General features: G+C 36.8%; 1 protein-coding gene and 1 long non-coding RNA gene across 5 annotated transcripts in view; one reads left to right on the forward strand and one right to left on the reverse strand.

The window, feature by feature from the left end:
* LOC137237278 (amino acid transporter heavy chain SLC3A1-like) overlaps window positions 1-20,183 on the forward strand; it is a 61,804-nt gene that overhangs the window by 6,475 nt on the left and 35,146 nt on the right. The window contains exon 1 of one of the 4 annotated variants that reach the window (XR_010948890.1): window positions 5,041-5,236. The exons of the other annotated variants lie outside the window; for them this stretch is intronic. The gene's annotated coding sequence lies outside the window, so the exon portion shown is untranslated. Of the gene's footprint in view, window positions 1-5,040; window positions 5,237-20,183 lie in introns of those variants that run through there. 4 annotated transcript variants of the gene reach the window in all.
* Window positions 7,672-8,884, reverse strand: LOC137237281 (uncharacterized). Its single transcript, XR_010948893.1, has 3 exons — window positions 8,536-8,884; window positions 8,169-8,366; window positions 7,672-8,114 (listed from the first exon to the last, which is right to left on the reverse strand). It is a non-coding gene; the product is annotated as an uncharacterized lncRNA (long non-coding RNA).

Here is a 20,183-nt window from a genome sequence, read left to right on the forward strand (position 1 = left end):
GATGCAATAACCTTGACGATTTTGTTCAGTCGTTGGTATACATACACAACGTAGATTGGGTTGAGGTGGATAAGTTAAAAATAAAAAAAAAACAAATAGATTTGCTATGGGCGTTGCTTTTCGCTGTACTCAGCAGTACTTTTTGTACATGCATAGTTCTTATAATTGCATGCATGTATGAATACTAGACCGTTTAAAAAATATGTGAACTGTTAAAAAGCCTCCATTCCATTGAACCTTAAGGAGCAAAATTGAAGAAGGGCTAAAGCGTAGAACAACGGTATCCGCCCACCGGTTTGAAAGCAAATCGTGGTTGCACCCATCCAGCGTAATATTTTAAAAGCGCGACCGCAGGCTTCCAATGCTGAAAGGTCCCCATGTTTCGGTGCAGTCCGTAGTCAACGATTTGCACAGTGAGTCGCTTGCATAGATCGGTTTAATGTAGGAGGCTAGCTCCAATTATAGCCGTGGTAAGACATGTCAGAAGGGGACTAAAACCCACCAACTCGAAGGTTTGGGTGGTTAAAAAAAATGATTTCGGGAGAAACGGTGTCCATATCCAGCAAGGGCTAGACATAATCCTAGCTCGTAAGTTTTAAGGGCGTATTTTTTTGATTGCAACAACTATAGAAACCGCACAGGATATCCATAACACCTTTCGCGCACTGGATGCGTATACAAGAAGTATATATTTTCATAATTGCTTTAAGGCAACAACACAGAAGTCGCGGCAAGTGTTCCCTAAATCCCCCGTTTTTTATACTTAAAACTAACGTCATTCTCCTCACCCTAATATGATGTCCCTATCCTTCACGAGAATTTTTCCTCACCACCTTTGTTACTAGAGAAAGTAATAAAATAGGGAACCGCAAACAGAACGAATAATGGGAAACAGTGAATCATCAAACCGCGGGTAGATAATTCACCATTGGGGGGAAATTTGGCATGAAATTCGTCAATTCCAACGCTAGAAAAATATTATTTTGATAAATTTGTCACAATTTAACTATTTTTTAACGTTTTCAATCACTCTTTTGTGAAATTTTAACGAAAGCACCGTTTTTTGCTAATCTTCAAGTAGGTAATGTGGTGAATTACCTACCACCAGTTTGACTATTCTAGTATTGTTTTATTCGTGCACCTTTCACTCCCTTTTCTCTCTTGAGAGACACTATCCTTTGCGTCTCCTTACCTGTTTTCCTGTACTTACCATCCGATCGGCACCGAGGTATCGGTGTTCTTCTGTTAATGAAAACACTGGCAAGCATACCTTGCAAGCTTTGTCAACAGGGTTTAATCCTAAAACCATTCATCTACAACAAAAAATGTGAGAATGCTACTCACACAAGATGTCAGCACGTCTGCTCATTACCATAGCTCGGACAGAAAGAACATTTCCCCGGGTTGGGGAGGAGTTCACCGAAGTAAACCTCGGGCCAAATAGAACAGGCGGACAAAAAATGCTACCACTGTCACTGCTGCCCAGGCTTTAAATATTTTTAACAATTTAACTAGCAAGAGTTTTCCACGCCTCGAAAAATATACTGCGATTCTCATTACAACTCCACAGCTCTGCTTATACACAAGTCCGCTTTCTGTTACATCCAAACTGAATGTAGGTGCCTATATATAAGCTAAGAACCGTCAAAAACTGATTTGTCCTTGTCACGCTGTGTTACACCTGAGGGAATTCTTATTTTTTCTGTTTTAAAGCAGCTCTTGATAATGCTCACAAAAAGCTGGCGGTATATAATATCCATTATATTTTGTATATGCCGAAATACCTCGAATGGTCAAAACAAAATGCTATTTCAGATTAGAAACTTGTCGTGCGATTTGCTTTAACTGAATGCCAGATAAGGAAACTCGGTCAGCCATACTAAATCGCTAAGTACTATCGTTTTAAGAATTTTAAATATTTGGCGTACGCTGATAAGTATTATTGATTTTAACAGCGGCGTCGAAGAGGCGAAATTAGTGGATACAGCTATAAGCAATGGCACTTCAAAAAAAAAAGAAAAATTAAGGGAACTACTTTGTGCTATGTTCAAGTTGCGCTATTAACAACATTCGTCGGACACAATAAAACCAAAATCAACATCCGCAACTACTTTATTAAGCTACTGGCCCGACAATCACGGAAGCGATTTGAAATGACTACGGCGAATTTTCTAGTGCGGGTACGCCATGTGCTCCCAACGAAATGTGACTGTGACTGACTTGTTCTGAATAGTAACTTAAAAAATATTTTACCAAAATTTTATACATATATTTTTATTTTCCACGAATCTAGGCAAATATTGTTCACAGATCTCAAAATCAAAAAAGGTATCAACAATTTACCCGAACAAATAAGAGCTTGTTGAACTTTTTTGCTGAGCTCAAATAAATACAGCCCTAATTATCATTTCCAAGTAGTTCAACACTTTGTATTTAAGCAAAGATACACTGGCGTACAAAATAAAAAAAATAAAAATAAACAATTAAACAATTAAAAAAAAAAGCACGCTATAATATCAACTTGAACATACATATTTGATTTTGTCTCGATGCTGGATAGCCCAGAGAGCATAAATTTTAAGGTGGGAGTCGCTACGGCATACCTGACAGAATTTTAAACCCCTAACGTTTGGCCAGCAGGCCAAAACTGTATCCGGAAAAGGACCATCACATCGATAACACTCCTCAAAGCCTTCGGGGAGAAACCTTATCGCTACAACAACAAAAACAACAAACTAGGCCATACCGCCCTCCCACCCCCTAGATCCGTGAGGTTGTTAATGGAATAGGATTCGCCATGGATAGCTGAGGTTGACAATTGGGTTTGGAGAAGCTATGTATTGCGCTGGCAACCTGAAAGGGCTGCGCTACAAAAACCCATTGAATCCGGTATTTTAATCGCTTTTTACGAAAGGCATACCTACGGCCCCAGCGGGTAAGGGGGTCAGAATATACCCGCGGTAGGTATGCTTGTCGAAGAGGCGACTAAAATACCAGATTCAAGGGGTGTGTAGCGCAACCCTTCAGGTTGCCAGCGCAATATATAGCTTCTCCAAACCCAATTGCCAACCTCACCTATCCGCGGCGAATCCTGTTTCACTAACAGACGAGGCTCTGGCGACCCCGAGCTCCTCATGGAACTTGGGGTGGGGAGGGAGGGGATGGCCTGAAGGTTTAATGTGGTCACATAAATCGTTCCCGAGATGGTCGGGCTAGCACCTTAATGGTGCTGTGGTATCGGAGCGTCCGGCAAAGGACCATCACATCGATAACACCCCAAAGCCTTCGGGGAGCAACCTTATCGCCACAACAACAACAACAAAGGCATACCTACCGCGGGTATATTCTAACCCCCTAACCCGCTGGGGGGAAGAGACAGCCCTAGTCTACCTTTATTTCTTATCTAAACTCACTAATTAAAAATAATTTTTTTTCGAACTTTTTCGTATTCAACAAAGAAGCCACGTTTCAATAAAGTCTGGAGAATTCGAAAAAAAGAAAAAATAATTTTTAATTAGTGAGTTCAGACTTTATTGAAACGTGGCTTCTTTGTATTCAACTTCAGTAAATCTATTTATTCATTTTGCTCAATTTGAACATATTAATAGACAAAGAAATTCCAAATAATTCTTTAATACTATTATATGAAACCCAGTTAGCATTTCGCTTTAATTTCAAGTTGTATACCATTTGGAAACAAATAAGTTTATCAAATCTCGTTATCTGTTACTTTCTTCTTTTATTTGTTCAAAAACATTTTCGAAATAAATTCAAAAAGTATTTAAAATTTTAAAGTTTCTATTTAGAATTTTTAGAAACGTTTTGAATTGTTTAACGAAAACTACGCAAACCAATTTTAGAAACGTTTTGGAAAATTCGACACGACATAACATGACCCGCCTACCAAACCGAAGATCCTGGCTTCAAGTCCCAGGCAAACTAAAATTAAAAATTTAGAAAATTTTTGTTTTCTATTAGAAAGAATTTTTTCTAAGTAGGGTCGGCCAGTCCAGGGTGTGTAATGATTTGGCAAACACTCCGAGGTTATTTCTGTCATAAAAAGCTTATCGGTGAAAACTCATATGCCTTGCAGATGCCGTTCGGAATCGACGTAAAACATGTAGGTTTCATCCCGCCAGTTTGAAGGAAAAATTAAAAGGAGCACGACGCAAATTGGAAGAGAAGCTCGGCTTTAAATCTCTTCCGGGATTATCGGAATGGTCAGGATTAAAAAAAAAATGTCACTAAGGTAATCCGCCTAGGAACACAACAATTTAAGCGTTGAAATTTGTTAAGTTGGTTCTCTGGCGCTTTTCTCCCTTTTTGAACTGTACAACCGATTATAAAAAGAATTTTCTGAAACATTTGAAAAGTGTTAACAAATTCATGAAGTTTTTGAAATGTTTTCCTAGAGTTTTCAGAAACTTTTTAAATTGTACAGGAAAAACGACCCCAATTTCAAAGTCGTTTTCGAAAATTCGGCATAAATTATTATGAAAGTTTCGAAATGTTTACACAGAAACTTTTTTAAATTACATAACGAAAACTAGGCGAAAGAATTTCAGAAACGTTAAAAAAACTCGGAGTGTTTCAAAAACTAGGAAGTTTTCGTAATTTTATTTCCTTTGTATTAGGTCGGTTGAATCTTTTTCCGCAATTTCAATACAAATCTTGCAATTGGTTTTCAAGTAACCTCTCATTGAGCTACAAACGTGAAACTTCCCAGATATGTTAAGACACCTTGACAAAGGAACAAAAGTACAAAAAAAATCCGTTAGCATTGAAGGGGACTTACAAAATGGCACATAATGAACAGAATAATAAATAATACATTTTTTTCGAATTTTCAACATAAAAAAAAATCAGTGAACTTTTTTTAAGCTGTTTTTCCAGTTAATTTTTCAAATCTTTTTAAGTTGGTCTCAAGCTGAAAAAGTGAATCTTTGATTAAATAGTCAGTAAAAACTGAAAATTTGTACAAAATTTTGAGACTTTTCTTGTGTTTATTGGGTTTTAGCTATACCCATGTGTGATACAGTAGTTATCATGAGAGTTTAACAATTAACATAGATATGCACGTACTAAGCTTTACGTACATACATATTTATATAATTTAGTTGGCTTTTGTCAGTAGAGCAGGCTACACGTTTCGATACACTAAGCTTTGGGACTAATTTTTTATTTTTATTTTAAAAAGCAACGTCCATACAAAATTTCAATATGAACAACCCAAAGGGTAAGTAAATGGAAATATGTTCTGAGTTCAAAGCAATTTTCTTTCAACTTCTGTGAGTAAAATAATAAATTTACCAAGATGCAATATTTAAATGTCTTTTTGCTGTGAAAATGTATGTATTTAATTCAAAAATATAAAATTTTTTTGGTGGCTGAAAAACTTCACAAAAGTTGAAACTGTGCACGTGGCTCCACTTTAAAAAATTTCAATACGAAAAAAAGAACGTCAAATAAAACTACAGTGGAGACAGTGCAGGTTAAAAAAGGAGATTTATTAAATATTCTCAGTTAAAGCTCTACGTGGAGATATGCTATAAGAAAAAGCTAGAATAAAAAAAAAATAATAAATATAAGGCGCGATAACCTCCGAAGAGATCTAAGGCCGAGCTTCTCTTCCAATTTGCGTCGTGCTCCTCTTGAATTTCCCTACAAATTGGCCGGACGGGACCTACATGTTTTATGCCGAATCCGAACGGCATCTGCAAGGCAGATGAGTTTTCACTGAGAGCTTTTCATGGCAGAAATACACCCGGAGCGCTTGCCAAACACTGCCGAGAGGCGACTCCGCTTAGAAAAATTTTCTTCTAATTGAAAAACCTTATTTCTAAAATTTTGATGTTGCTTTGCCAGGGCATACGGTGTGATAGGCGGAGCACGCTACCATCACACCATGGTGGCCGCCAAAAAAAAAAAAGCTAGAATACTATTAGTTAAAAACACGTCCATTGTCGGGAGAGGTATCAAAAGGCTTGTTTGGGACCTAATAGCATAGAGCTTATAATTTTTTGACAGGAAAATATTTTAAGGAAGGAGCAGTTTTTAAATTCATGGATGACAGAGGTTTTTTGAAGGTTTTAAGTTTAGATTTGTATTGCCAAACGTGAGTAAAATAAAAAATGTATCAAAATAGTATATTTAGATATATTTTTTGCTTTGTTAAACATGTGAAAATGTATGTGTTTCATTCGAAAAAGTAAAATATTTTTTAGTGACTGAAAAACTTCAGAAAAGTTGAAACTGCGAATGTGGCCCCACTTTATAGTTTTTTCCATATAAAAACGGCAAATAAAACTTCTGTGGCGACAGTGCATGTTTAAATATGAGGTTTGATAAATCTTAACAGTTGAAGCTCTAGATGGAGATATGCTATAATAACAATCGTCCGAAGGCTGATATTAAAAATTTTACTTCTGTGCAGAAAAACCATAGATCGGGTGCCGATTTTGGATCCGCTAAGAGTTCTTTTTTTTATTTTTTGTTAATATATTTTGACAATCAAAATCTTAAATTTTTTCTACGGATTGATTTCAAAGTCAAAGGCGTCGAGTTTCGAGTTCAAAAATATTAACAAGATGTTTATTTACATTTTTTTGTATGCAAATTTGTGTAATTAGTTAAAAAATGTTACTTTAGTTAATAAAAGTGAGTGAAAGGTATATTACCAAAGCGAAAAGGAGTATTAAACACCACAACAGCTTGGTTAGACATTGTTGAAGCGCTTAAAAGGCTAAAAAGTGTTAGAAACTAGAAATCACCCTTTTCTCTAGTCCGCGGTGGTTTAAAATTGCCTTTCATAATTTACAAAGGCACGGGGATGCAAACAGCGTTTAATACCTATTTTCCTTTGGTTTCGGGGACTGATATATGTAGCTGAAGAAATTTAATTTTTTATTTTTTGTAAATAATTGTTTGCTTTTTGTAGCGACGCTCGAAAGTAGCTTCGTGTGCAGATATTGAGGCGTAGAGAAATTGTAGCTATATGAAATATCTTGTACGCGTCTATGACGCATAGCCTCGTGTGCACCTTGCCTTAGGGAGTTCAGAATTTTGTGTATTTGGTGTTGGAAACGTTGCTATAACAAATTAAAGCTACGGATCGTGAACAACTTTTTTTCGTTTTAGATTTTTTCTTTGCATATTTTGTTTTATTTTGACAGGTGTTATTGTGCTATTCAAAATTGAAAAAATAACTACGATTTTTGATGTTGCGTATTTGTCATAACATAGCAAACGCATAGCCGTATAATTTTTTAGCGTTTTGTGTAAAAATACTACACCAGTTTACAAATACAATTATGCTAGAGCATTTGCACAAAATCGTGAGCTGCCTTAGTAGTGTTTATTCAAATCAAAATACCTTTTGGTGGAGCGTCGAATTTCTGATAAGATTGTGTAGCTCTTTGCTGTAAACTGAAAATTTCTACATATGAAACATTTTGTTATTTCATATATTTTGACCTGACGTATCGTTTTTCAGCATTTCTTAAAACGAATATATGTAATCACCCCTATTCTGCATTTCGACTTGAATTGGAATTTTTTCGATTTGGCAACTTTGGTATTCTGTGTGCCAATCTCTTTCGATCCAACTTCGAATCGTTCGATTTTGTGTATTCTGCATTTCGATCGTAGTTCCGTTTTTCTAAGTTGCAAATTTGTTGGCGGAAAAATGTTTTCGTTTTATTTTTTTATTAATTTATAACAGAATTTTAATAAAAATGTAATTAAAACTTGTTGAGAAACGTAAAAGGTTTGATGGTGATTGTTTTTTATATGTTTCCAACACAAGTGCAACAAAGCGGGATATGATGGCTCCTGGGAAACCAGCCTTCGCATAAAATTCTTGCTTCGCTTGTATTATCTCCTCTTCACTTTGTTCAAATATTATCCACTGAGGGCATAATTTTGGTTGCATTACATCCAGAAACGTAGACAGTGACTTTGACACTGTTGACTCTCCCATTCCTACATTGTAATCCGCCCCTATTCCATGCTGGTAACTGTCTTCTGCAAAAAATCTCAAAGGACGAATTTGCCCCGCAAAAGTATCTAACACATACTTGAAAGCATCCTTATTAAGTCGAAAATTTGTTTTGAACCTAAATAAGAAAATAAGTCATTAAACTTTACCACTTTTAAGTTCAATTTCTTACAATTCCTCGCTCATCTCAAATGGATTACACAAATCTCGCAATATTTGCCTTTCCATTCTCGCCTGGCCATTTTCGTATGCGTTGCTTTCCAACTCCACAAATAATGCCGCGGCTATTGATTCCATTATAATTGGGTCCAGTTGTGTGCCAAAGCAAGCTGCCGGAATAGAGTAAGGTGAAGCGAAAACGTAAACAATCCTTGAGGAAAGAATAAATAAATCTTTATAGAGTATTTTAGGCCAGTGCAATGAAATTAGCATCCATAAAATTCAGAAAATGTTAACTATATTCGTGCAGGAATCCGTTTTAACAAAACTTGGTGGCCACTGCAGGGAATTGGCCAAAAGAACGACAAAAACACACTTACAATTATGAAAGCACTTCACTCAAAAAAATGTAACACTGCGGCAATATATTCTATTGATTTTTTGTACAAAATGGCGTGGATAATAAAATATAATCGTTTTTCAGTGTTTTTTACAAATTTTCTTTAATTTATTTTGTTCCAATGTTCACACATTCCGTACAAACAGCTGATTTCGAAAAATCATTAGCTCTTCCTCATGGTTCAATTATACAGGTTGGCTCATCTCATCAGCTGATTTTATTTATGTCATTGCATGGTCGAAGGGATTGTCAAAAGGAGATAGCAAACTCAAAATGAAACCAACACATTGGCAACATTTTACTTACGCATACAAAAACTGCTAAGTTTTATGTTTCCATTCCATACCATCGCACCAACACCAATACACAGATTTTGACAATTTGAACAGACATATTCAGACCAATTCTAAATATTCTCGCGGAATTTTGTTCTCGCGGATTTTTTTATTCCCGCGGAAAAATTCCTCCAATTCTGTTCTAGGGAGAACAATAATTGGGGAATAGGAATTTCGAATTTTCGAAGTCAGCTGTTTTGTCAATTGAAATTTCGTTGTACATATCTTATTTTGTTTAAAAAATTGAAAAGTTTAATTATTGTTGCAAATTTGTTGGAAATTAAGAAATAAAATATAAACATTGCACAGTATTTATTGCATTTCATGTGGTATTCACTGAAATGAGTAATGAATTGGTGCCGCAGCAACATCAACAGCGGAACATAAAAAGAAGACGGCCGCATAACACAAATATGCCGGAGTTGTCTGCTTTCATTCAGCAAAGCAATTTTCTGGCGGCCAAGTTGAGTTGAATTCGTCCTTCATCATATGCCAAAATCTATTTAAGCCTTATTAAAAAATCCTTGCGCAATTTCTGGATGGCTGCATCAAATTTGTATACCAAGAGCTCTACCGTTGCTTATGATATACTTTTCAACTTAAAATAAAGAATATTGTGGTTGTAGTTGTTGTTGTATTAGAAGTGAGAATATTCTGGTAGAATATAAATACATCTTTTAGCACAAATTTGTACAAATAAGTGTTCTTTCTTAAAATAACCAATTTCCTTTAACTATTTTGATGCATTCCCTTTAATTTAACAAGTGAAAAAACTCCTATGAAATGGCAGAGAACTCTCCCTCTCCCTCACATTCATAATACCTACTTTTCTCCCATAACCGGTTTCCGCTTTTTCGAACATTGTTCAGAATAGGAGGAAAGGGAGAAGTGAAAAAACTCACAAGGAATTTTTATTTAGAATACGAGGAATGGGAGAAGGGAGAAAACTCGCACGGAATTTTCGTATAGAATTGGGCTGATTTTGTTGCTTTGCAGATGAGCCAACCATGTATAGTTGAACCATGCTCTTCCTCTTCTCGTTACAATTCCGTCGTAATGCAGAATACTAAATTTTGATTAAAGCGGAGCGTAGAACGGGAACGTAATCGAATTGCAGAATAGGGGTGAATGTAATTATTTTATGACCTTATAATTTGTTGTCAGACTTTTAAGTTAATATGTATAGGGTGTATGCTGGAAATTGTGATTGGCAAAAATCGGAACCCTAGTGCTTTGGTCTGTAAGTAGTACCAAGTAAAATAGAAGAGCTGTCAAAAATGTACTACATACAAACAACTAAACGAGGAGAACGGATATACGGATCCAAAATTGATCTAAATAAATATCAGGATCACGACGTTGTTGCATTTGCATATTAAATTTTTATCGGGATCTAAATCAGGTTTCAACTCAGCTAATATATAGATTTTTACAAATTTACGAGGTATTAAAAAAAGAGGGCGGGGGGTGGGGAAATTCGAAAACTTCAGTATACTAATTTCTAGGCGGATGGGGACAGCCAAAAATAAAGCAGGTACTGGGTTAGAACATTTGACTTTTATGTAAACCACATTCCTAGTTAATTATCAAATGCAATTAAAAATATTTTTTCCAAGTGAAAAAATATATTTTATGGCGACCAGCAACATACATTATGTTACAACATGCAGGTTGGTGAACCATGGGCATACGGAAAATATTGTCTAAAATTACGGAATTTACTAAACAAGACACATGCATCAGGACTTACTCCATGTTTATGTATGATGTATAGAAAAACGAAAACCCAAAATGTAGTATATTGTGGTAAAATGGCTACATTGGCAGTGAATCAGTGTACTTCAAGCAGTAAACATCTCATGTGTGAATTCTATGCTCAAACATTCTCCATGTTAACACATCCCTGCGAAAAATGCGATTAGCCTAGGATGAGTCCGGGATGAGTCGCAAAGGAGTATGCGACTAATGCCAGTTTTGATCTCTTTGTATGCATTGAACTGCTCCCTTTTGTTTGAGCATGTCCTATGAAGAGATTAATTGTACCGATTTATACCCGAACGGAACGATAGGACCATTCCCTTTGTAAAAATTCTTATAGTGTTTTCTTTTCTACACGAAAATGTCGCCTTCACGTCAACTCTTCAAAAAGTTTGTGTGTTTGTTGTAAAATCAACGTAGCCTCAATAGAGGGCATCATTTTTTCTCAACAACCTACCCCTAAAAATGGGCAAAAATGCAATATTACTTGCCCTCGCTGCCGTTGACGGTGCAGACAAAGAGGATAAATATAATAAGAGCCGTCACTCGTTATTTTTTAGGCATTTACTCGATGTAAACTATGAGGTAGTCGCTACTTTTTTTTGGGCGAGATGTGTATAAATGTCTTCTATACATTTTCATGGGGTATTTGTGTTTATTTTTCCGACTGTATTTAATTAATAATTTAATTCCCTTTCCAAAAAACACGTTTGCATAAAGTGACAACACCGCATGGATAATAAATGGAAGGCAATTAAAAAATGTCCCTCATAAAACAAAAGTAGCAACTACCTCACAGTTTACATCGAGTAAATGCCTAAAAAATAACGAGTGACGGCTCTTATTATATTTATCCTCTTTGGTGCAGAGAACAGCCCTGTCAATTTAGCTGATGAATCACATGGACCCTGCAAAAACGCTCGCGTCAATCCACGTCATTTGACTAGTCAGTTTACAGCCACAGGTTATATTCATAGTCACATTTGCATGGGCGTGGGTAAGTTTTGTGACCAAATTTTTTGTAGGGGACAAATAAACACAGTATACTATCTGTCACTTTCTAGCAAACATATGCCGTCTTTCAGTGAGTTTTACAGCTCCGGCTCACGCTCAATTCTCACGGGAATGCTATAAGCTATCATCGGGTGGCAAAATCCTGAGCCAGATAAATAATTTTGCATGTAAATGCAACAACAACGATTTGAGCCAGATAAATCCAGATAGAAGTCTGGTTCAATTTGTGAGCCAGATAATTTGTTTTGTTGTAATTACTTCTTTTTAGGTTGGCAACGCGGCCTTTAATATACCTACTTTTTCAAAAATAGATGTCGCTGCTTAGCCTTTCGCCGTATGAGTTAAATGAAAAACAGCGGCGACATCTACCTGTGCGAAAATTTCACGACATCTGCTCCTCAAGTCTCAATGATCCATAGCATTCCCGTGAGAATTGAGCGTGACCCGGAGCTGTAAAACTCACTAAAAGACGGCAATAAATCACCTACATGGTTACAATTTTTGTTCTTTTCAAGTCATGCAGGGTGACACTGAACATTTTAAGTGAGCTACAATTTCACAGGGCGAAGTGAGAATCTTAAAAATGTTTGCTCCTGAAAGTGGCGACATTTTCGCGTAGAAAAGAAAACACTATTAGTTTTCGTATGGTGCGAAGTTATGTACATTTTAAACGCAATATTAAAACTTGCAAAAAATTGTTAGATACATCTATTTAAAAAAATGATTAAGTCGATAACTCAGCCCAAAAGATATAGGTCGACGATAACACAAGTTTACAAATTCAGGTCAACTTTTGGATCTGAGCAGATAAGAACCATTCTTAACTATATTTGATATGCTGAATTCGAATCTGCATTCAGTTTTTTAAGATTGATTCTAGTTTCCGAGTTCTCGCATGATAGCACCATTGTGCTGTTATAGCAGCTTTTAAATAGTGGCACTGCTTGATAAGGCATTTCCACTGTAACTGTAAATCGAAAGCACTTATTTTTTACATTATTTCAACAGGTAATTGGTATCTTAACTGAGATGCAATCAGGATTCAGCAAATTTTGTTGTTTTTTATGCTTGTGGGATAGCCATGCAAATGAACATCATTATGTGAGAAAAGAATGGCAAAGCCGTACTCAAAATGAGCCTGGACAGCAGAACGTCTCTGCTGAACCACTTGTAAATCCACAAAATATTTTCCTGCCACCTCTTCACATTAAACTAGGTCTTATAAAGAACTTCGTCAAAGTATTAAACCGTGAAAGACCGGCTTTTCAGTACTTAGTCAAGTTGTTTCCTAAATTGTCATATGCAAAAACCAAAGAAGGAATATTTGTCGGACCTGATATTAGAAAATTAATGGCTGATAAAAAATTTACAAAATGTTTAACGCCCGATGAAGCAGCCGCATGGGCATCTTTTCAAAATATCGTTCACCACTTTCTTGGTAATCACAAATCCCCTAATTTTAAAGAAATTATTGGCGATTTGTTGGAAAATTATCAAAAGCTTGAAGCTAGAATGTCTCTAAAGATGCATTTTCTGCATTCCCATCTCGATTTTTTCCCCGAAAACTTGGGTGATACGAGCGACGAACAAGGAGAGCGGCTACACCAAGATTTATCCAACATTGAGAGACGATACCAAGGATTTTGGGTTGAAGGCATGATGAGCGAATACTGTTGGACTCTAATACGCGAAACAGATACTAAACAATACAAAAGGCAAAGTTCCACCAATCTTCATTTCTGATTTGTTACTTTTAAGTTGATAAAATGAATATTATTTGACAAAAATCTTTAAAAATAAATTTATTGACTGTATTAAAAACTAGAATCAATCTTAAAAAACTGAATGAAGGGTCGGATTCAGCGTCATAAATTGTCTTAAAAACCACTTTTAGTTGCCTAGATCCAAAACCGTGTATACTTGTGTAATGGAATATATGGTCCAAGTCATTTAGATTCGGTATAGGGCATATATATTGTAACGAATTTGCTTGCAAATCCTCTTATTTCCAATCCTCTGCTAAGTTCGAATCACTAAACTGTGGAATAAATAACTCCAATTTGTAGTAATGCAAAATGGCCTTTATTAAAGTACTTCACAATAACAAACTGTGCAACGAATTTGCTTGCTTAATAACCACACTGATTGATAGCTCAATGAAACTCTACTATTCAAAATAACACTGCTATTGCTCGCTAGATATCGTCATAATCAAACTGCTTGACAACTCAAATCAAACTGAATTACTTCTTACTCGCTTGCCCCGCTTTTATAGTTTACGCTGCATACTTCTAGGCTCTTCGATTTCCAGAACTTACTAGTTGTTTCGGCTACAAAATCGCCAGCCACAACTACGTGCACAAATTATTGCTCTCTCTTGTGACAACTCAGATAAGATATATGCATGTATTTGTGCATTGCCGCTCCGCTGCTCGTATACGTACATATGTGTAGACGCAATTATTTATTCGTTTATGTAGATACATAAAGATTGAATTATTGATGTGAATGTTTGTAGTTTACAGTCTCTCGCGCGCACATAGGCATATAAGTAAATGATCTGTGTGTGACATCTCTCTGGGCTGCCTTATATAAGTGTATACTTGATTTAATTATTAACGTAAATACTGCTTGGCATGGCCTTAGCATCGCCTTAGTGATGGGATAATTTAGTGATGCTAATATCCGTGACACTGCCCTCCACCTAAGTCTGATCGTCCCGATCAGACAAATCTCTCTATCTAAACGTTGCTAGCCTTTCCAAATGGACCACCTTCATTTTGGTTCGTGGTTTACCGATGGTCTGTATGCGGTACACTACATCGTTGATCCGTTTTACAACTTTGTATGGGCCTTCCCAATTACACTGCAATTTCGGGGACAAACCTTTTTTACGTTGTGGGTTGTATAACAGCACCAAATCTCCTTCCTGAAAACCTTCCGAATTATTTTCCCTGTCGTACCTGTGTTCCATCTTACTACTCATTATTCTGGATCGTTCTCTTGCACTCTGTTGCTTGGCCAATGAAGAACTACTTTGTAGAGCTTGTTCTTGACGGATTGGCTTCACATACTCAGTATCGTTCCGACGTTTCCCAACAAAAGCGCCCGCTGGCTTGAAACCATCCTTGCATTCTTTCTGAAAAATTCTTTCAGTCATTTTAGTGCGTCCATTAGGGTTTGTTGATGCCGGTCTTTTCCTCGCAGGTACTTTTAATTTCGCTTTATTTGGCACATTCGATCCATCAACCTTTGCTCGATCTACTTTCGTTGACTTTCGTGGTCTCTGTCGAATCTCCTCCACCAGCACTCGCTTACTGCTGAACCCTTTTTCTAAACTGAAGTTAAGTGACACATCTTGGTTCTCATAATGCATCACCCTTCTCTGCATATCGATCTTGATGTCATGGTCAACCAAGAAATCCGCTCCCAATATAACTTCATCAACAATCTCCGCCACAACAAATTTGTGTAAAACCATGACCTTCCCAATCAATACTTCACATATCACTTCTCCCTGAACTTGGTTATACTCGCCAGTGACCGTACGCAACTTTGCTCCAGGTAACGGTTTTACTCTCCTGTTGACCAAGTCAGATCGGATCAAGGAATGAGATGCGCCCGTATCTACAGTCAGTATTCGTTCGTTGCCATCCACATTCCCTCTGACGGTAAGACTGCTCGATTTTCTACCAATTTGCGACACAGATATCACAGGGCATTCAATAGCTGGATCTAGCTCTCTACCTCTTACTCGCTCTTGCTCATCTCCTCCAGCTTTGCGTTTACGCCCACCCACATTGTTGGAACTATTAAGGCCAAAATCGCAATGACGTACAATGTGACCGGACTTCCCGCATTTGAAGCATTTCATAACTCCGGCATTTTTCTGTTGTGATCCCTTCAGAGCTTCCAAAATTGCATCTACCCATTCTGGCCTTTCTACTTCTACACGATGAGCCTTATATGCTGGTTTACTTAATAGGGAGGCAGTTTCCTGGGTCAGTGCATGTGATACCGTTTCAGCAAATGTCAGTTTTGGGTTCGCGTATGTAGCTCGCTTCGTTTTCACGTCTCGTATGCCATTTATAAAACTCTGGATTTTTACCCTCTCGGTGTATTCCACGGGTGCGTCCGCATTTGCGAGATGAGCCAACCTTTCAACATCTGAAGCAAACTCCTGCAATGTCTCATTTGCTTTTTGATAGCGGTTTTGCAACTCAATTTGGAATATCTGCTTTCTATGCTCGCTTCCATAACGTCGTTCTACAGCAGCCATCAATGCTTCATAATTGTTCCGCTCTCCTTCGGGAATCGTCTGTAGGATTTCCGCTGCTGGCCCCTTCAATGCCACGAACAATGCAGCAACTTTATCTTCCGCATTCCAGTTGTTCACTGCTGCGGTCTTCTCAAACTGAAGCTTGAAGACCTGGAAAGGAACAGAACCGTCAAAAGATGGAGTTTTTACCTTTGTATTACTCGCTGAAGCAGCCGGCCGATTAAGTTGCAATTCCTGTATACGACCTCTCAACGCATCCACCTCTGCCTCGAATTTTTCTTCAAACTGCATTATTTTTTCGTCCATGCGAGCTTCGAGTTTTGATGATATACGCGCCTCTTGTGCTTCTAGTTGTACTGTTATGCGTGTCTCTTGTTCTTTCAGTTGGGTTGCCATATATGTCTTTTGTTCTTCCAGCTGTGATGACATATTTGTGGATATTTGTGATGACATTTCTGTTATACGTGTTTCTTGTGCTTCAATCTTCGATGTTATTTCTGACGACATTTATGCAATATGTGTCTTCTGTTCTTCCAATTGTGATGACATGTTGGTAGATATTTGTGATGACATTTCGGACATTTGTGCCGATATTGCAGCCAATATCATGTTCAGGTCTGTGTTCGCCATTGTCTGCGGTGTTTCATTTTTCTCTTCAATTTTTGTTGTCTCCTCGCCATCAAGATGAAAGACATGCTCTTCCACATCAATTCCTTCTGCTTCCATTGCTTCTCGTAGCCGTGCCTGAAGTTCGAGTTTAACGCCGCTTGTATTCAATCCACGGCTCTCCAACTCCTTCTTCAGTTGCGGGATCTTCGATTCACTTATCTTTGCCATGTTCTTCTTGTCCTCTAGAATTTATTCAACAATCCCACTTCTGACACCAATTGTAACGAATTTGTTTGCAAATCCTCTTATTTGCAATCCTCTGCTAAGTTCGAATCACTAAACTGTTGAATAAATAACTCCAATTTGTAATAATGCAAAATGGCCTTTATTAAAGTACTTCACAATAACAAACTGTGCAACGAATTTGCTTGCTTAATAACCACACTGATTGATAGCTCAATGAAACTCTACTATTCAAAATAACACTGCTATTGCTCGCTAGATATCGTCTTAATCAAACTGCTTGACAACTCAAATCAAACTGAATTACTTCTTACTCGCTTGCCCCGCTTTTATAGTTTACGCTGCATACTTCTAGGCTCTTCGATTTCCAGAACTTACTAGTTGTTTCGGCTACAAAATCGCCAGCCACAACTACGTGCACAAATTATTGCTCTCTCTTGTGACAACTCAGATAAGATATATGCATGTGTTTGTGCATTGCCGCTCCGCTGCTCGTATACGTACATATGTGTAGACGCAATTATTTATTCGTTTATGTAGATACATAAAGATTGAATTATTGATGTGAATGTTTGTAGTTTACAGTCTCTCGTGCGCACATAGGCATATAAGTAAATGCATCTTTGTGTGACATCTCTCTGGGCTGCCTTATATATGTGTATACTTGATTTAATTATTAACGTAAATACTGCTTGGCATGGCCTTAGCATCGCCTTAGTGATGGGATAATTAGTGATGCTAATATATAATACTTCTATATCAATACCTTCCTATCTTCCTAATGTGCAAATTTTCTGTCAATCATTATTTGCTGAAACTGTGCATATGTATGTTCTGCGCATGCGCGGGCTTTGTTAGTGTTAGTGAATTGTAGTAGCGTGTGTAAAAAAAGTATAAAAGGGGTTCAACGGGTCACTATCCCCTTTACCCAACTTCTGCATACTAATTGTTATAAAATCTCAGTTTAGTCGATTAAACAATGAAAAGGCCAACAAATACAATACAAGGCTTGATGTATTTATTGTTTAAGCATGGGCTGCAGCCATAAAAAGTGCATTATTTACATAAATAGTAAAAAAAAAACAAGGCGAAGAATTCATATTTTTGAAATGAAAAAAATTCAAATATACATGTATAAAAATATACTTATACATACATGCCTACAAGCATTTCTTTAAACGTTTTTAAAAAAAATTTAATATGAATTAGCTTGAACAAACGATATATAAACGTTTTCAAAATTTTACTCATTTTGAGTTTTTTTAATGAAGAAAAAAAATATGAGTACTAGGCTGGCTGCTATTGGTGTTGAAATAATATTGTAACGAATGTTAGCAGCACTGAGCGATGCTATCGTCTCTAAGCCGATGCTAGGCAGTGACGTGAGTTCACATCCATAGATCAATCGTTATGTGTCTGCATAGGCGAGGCAATGATTGCGTCTACACATATGTACCATGTACGTATACGAGCGGCTGAGAGTCAATGCACAAACACATGCATATATCTGAGATACTCCTGAAAGTATGCAATGAGAAAAACTATAAAATCATGCAATTGTAGTTACAGCTGAGAAGTTTGAGAGCTGCTGGACTAGTAGATTCTGGAAGCGCCTAGAAGATGCGAACGTTGGAATCCGATAGTATAAAAGGCGGCAATTTTAGAGGCGCTGGAATTCAGTTTGATTTGAGTTGTCAAGCAGTTTCGACTAAGACGCTATATAGCGAGCAAGAGCAGTATTATTTTGAATAGTAGATTTTCATTTGAGCGATCAATCAGTTTGGTTATTAAGCAAGCTATTCGTTGCAAAGTTTGAGTGTTATTGTGAAGTACTTTAATAAAGGCCATTTTGCATTATTAAATGTTGGAGTCATTTATTCAACAGTTTAGTGATTCCAACTTAGCAGAGGGTTGCAAATAAGAGGATTTGCAAGTAAATTCGTTACAATATCAATTTTGTAAATTTTTTTCTAACATACTCTTTCGTCCGCGCTTTTTTTCGTTTCAAAAAAACAAACGAGGCTAAGGGCTCATTTACATACGTATATCTGCGCACGTATATCTAGCACAAATCGGTAATGCTATTCTGCGGAGTTCTTAAAACAATAACAATTTTATAATACTAATGGAAAACAAAAGCTTACTTTTTCATTTGGAGAACGAATGTATAGTATTGATAGAAGCAAGACGGCTTCTTGAAATATACATATATTTAAGCCCCTTTTTACAAAAATCAAACGACAGCCTTGAGATTTTGTCTCCTTCTCTCGTTGTATATCTGTACTGTAATGTTTGACAGGCTGCACAGTTCGGTATTAGCGATATAGAAGTATTACATATATGGTATAGGGCTCCGCATAGATTTCAACCTGACTAATCCCAACTATACCCAAAATGGACTAGAGGAGATCAATTATGCTCCAATGTAGGCCAAAAAGGTCAATCGGAGGCGGCTCTCTTTAGGGATTAGTCGCACTATCTTTTGCAGGGATACTACTAGAAAAAAAGTTGCATTTGTATTCGAAGCTCGGCCGGCGTTGTGCACCACTGGTCCATTTGTATTCTGTAAAACGATCGCAGCAACAGACGGAAACAGCTTGTTTTTACGTGACGAAAACGTTGAAAACTTGTGTTCTATATGGCAAAATTTAGGCAAAACAAAAAGGAATTGTCATTTTAAAGCCAAAATTCAGTAATTTTTTTGATTTTCAAGCAAAAATATTGAACCCTGAATGAAATAGCGAGATCAGAAACTCTAAGCCTATGTCAGTCACGTCACGAATATCATTTAAATCGTTTAACGTCCTCGCCCTCGTTTGAAAATCAGACCTATTTACGTCGATATTGGTGCTTATGCTTCCATGTTTTAAATGATAGTTTGCCTGAAATGTTTGCCAGTAACATATGTGGCAGCATAAAACTTGAAAATGTTTTCGGCGTCTCCTTGACATAACGTTAGAAACGTAAGGGCCGAAGAGAAATGAAAGAGAATTAGATTGCTACACGAAATTTTTGTTATTCCGTTCGCAATAGAGAATGATGCCCTAAATTCAATTTCTATCGTAGCCCTTTTGTCAGAAGCATGAAGATCTAAAAATCAAAATTTTCCATTCACCTTATTTAGACCATAAAATATTGTGGATTGCTTTTATGTTTGGTACTCGAGATTTTAATGTAGTATAAAACATTCAGAAAAAATTCACATTCATGCATTTTCTTTGACCACTTTTTCATGCACCCTAAGTTAGAATCGATTCAAAAATTGATTTTTTTGTTTTTGTCTGTGCAGTCATACTGTTGTAGGAACTGTTCTTCGATTGATTGCTTTTGTCGCACAGTGTAATCTGTACATTTGCGGATATAAAGAAAATTATATTTTATTGTCCCCGA

The sequence above is a fragment of the Eurosta solidaginis genome, chromosome 1 (assembly GCF_040869045.1).
Source record: "Eurosta solidaginis isolate ZX-2024a chromosome 1, ASM4086904v1, whole genome shotgun sequence".
Lineage (NCBI taxonomy): Eukaryota > Metazoa > Arthropoda > Insecta > Diptera > Tephritidae > Eurosta > Eurosta solidaginis.